This window comes from Condylura cristata, unplaced genomic scaffold (assembly GCF_000260355.1).
Source record: "Condylura cristata isolate star-nosed mole 26May11 unplaced genomic scaffold, ConCri1.0 scaffold00003, whole genome shotgun sequence".
NCBI lineage: Eukaryota > Metazoa > Chordata > Mammalia > Eulipotyphla > Talpidae > Condylura > Condylura cristata.
The window spans coordinates 72,320,095-72,322,172 of NW_004567104.1; the positions used below are offsets into that span (position 1 = coordinate 72,320,095).

General features: G+C 56.1%; 1 protein-coding gene across 1 annotated transcript in view; it reads left to right on the forward strand.

The window, feature by feature from the left end:
* The window catches only part of EVA1C (eva-1 homolog C (C. elegans)), a 68,089-nt gene that overhangs the window by 31,298 nt on the left and 34,713 nt on the right, over positions 1-2,078 (forward strand). The window lies entirely within an intron of this gene.

Genomic DNA, 2,078 nt, shown 5'->3' on the forward strand with positions numbered 1-2,078 from the left:
GCTTGGCGAGAGGTTCAGGGTTTGCTCGTCTTCACTGTGAGCAGACGGTTCTCCTCACAAGGACGACTAGGGTGCAGCACACCCTCGCTGGAGGGCCGCTGGTCTGAGCGGGCCAGTGGAGGGGTGCCCCCCCCCCGTTTCAAGCCTTTAAGAAGCTCCGGGGGCACCCTCTCCCAATGCTTGCCCGTTAGCGCTTGTCTTCTCCACGCACATCCATTTGTGAGGAGCCCACCGCAGACCCAGGCTTCAGCAAGTGGTGGTGCAGAGAGCCCAGTGGTCCTCGGGAACAGTCGCTGCACGAAACTGTAGGCAGCTGCAGCGTTCTGGGTCCTGCTTCTCTGAGCAGCTTTTCAAAAGCTTAGAGCAATGATCGTTAACCAAAATGTAAGGAAAAATAATTTTTAAAAGTCTGCCGGGCTGCCGGCACAACCAGTGTCACCTGTTGCACTGCTCTCTGTTGGCTCTAACGCTGGAGCCCAGGGACCCCAGAGGTGGGCGACACCAGCCCTGCCCGTCAGGGCGCCAGGGCACATCCGCAGACGCCCAGCTCCCGGGCAGAGGCATCTGCGCCCAGCTCCTCCCTGGCTGGCGCTGGCTGCGCCCTGTGGCTGTGTCCCCAGGCGTGTGTTCAAATGCACACTGGTGCTCACACGTAGACAGAGACACTCGTCACACATTCACAGTGCACAGGCACATGCTGTCACCCCACACCTCCTCGGAGGCACAGACACATCGGCCTCACTCGGACACACACCAGTGCAAACACCGCCAAGCAGCCTGAATTCTGCGACACATCTGATTCCACAGACCCAGGAAAATCACTTCTACATCGTCTGTCCTTGCACGCATCCCGCCCGGGAGGGACAACCTCAGAAACGAAAGGACTGTGACCTGGGCCACACCCTTCTTCACGCAGTTGCTCATCCTTTTTTCTTCCACTGTTCTCCTTTCCATGGCAAAAGGATAACCCCCCCCCCCTTTTCAAAGCGGCCTCTGGTTAGCCTTAGTGAGCAGGGAATCGAGGTAGTGGGGACATGGCGGTCTATGTGATGTTCTCTCACACTGTCTAGCTGTTGGAGACTTTTCCTAATGAAGCTGGGAGGGACCTGCCTAGAAAGAAGGCGGTCCTCATGAGCTGGGCAGGGCCTGGGTAAGCCACCTGCCACAGCGAGCCCTTGTCAAGCACCCGTGTGCACAGGTGTTGCAGCAGATGGAGTCGGAAGCGAAGTCACATCTCTCAGAAGCTTCTGGAAGGGTGCTTCCCAGCAGCACTTGACCCACAGTTTACTGACATTTTGGCTTCTGTTGTTCAGGTTCTAGCCTACGGGTCACCTTTCCAGACAGAGGGTCTCTGAAAAAAAAAAAACAACAAAACAAAAAACTAAAGAAGCCCTCTCCAGCCCCGCCCCATGACCCCACGCTATGCCTGGGCGCCGCGCCCCCCGCCCCCCATCACAGCATTCCTGTTTGATTTTCTTCATGGCGGCATCACCCTGTGTATTGACTTGCCTTGTTAGTGACTCGCGTCACATAAAATCCAGCCTAATTCATTTTAAAGGCCTAGTCGGCTGTACCAGGTGATTGGTAAACCAGCCAGCACCCCATCTAGCAGTTAGAAAGGTGTCAGGGCCCTCCCTGGCGGCTCAGTGGCTGGAGCGCTGCACTGTGAAGCTGAGCCAAGACGTGGCACCTCAGTGCAAGTTCGATCCTCACCCTGGAGGTGACCACATGGCGCACAGACCTCTCCTGACCCACCTGCTGCTCCCCTCAGCAGTGTGCTTTGTCAATCTGCCTGTTCTGCTCTGTCTCTGGTGAGTCCTCTTGCTGCCCCCTACATTTCTGTACCCCAGTTCTGTATGCATACACAAATAAAATCTAAGAAAGAAAGGTGCTACGATCAAGTCCTACAAAATAGGGGAATTCAGAGCATCACAAAAGGCAGGAAGGCAGGTAGGCAGGGAGGCAGGAAGACAGGGAGGCAGGAAGGCAGAAGACCTCCCCGGGGCTGTGCAGGCACTGCTGGTGGGTTGGTTTAACTTTCCATTTTGGGGAGAGGCTGATACTGCAGCAAGATTAGG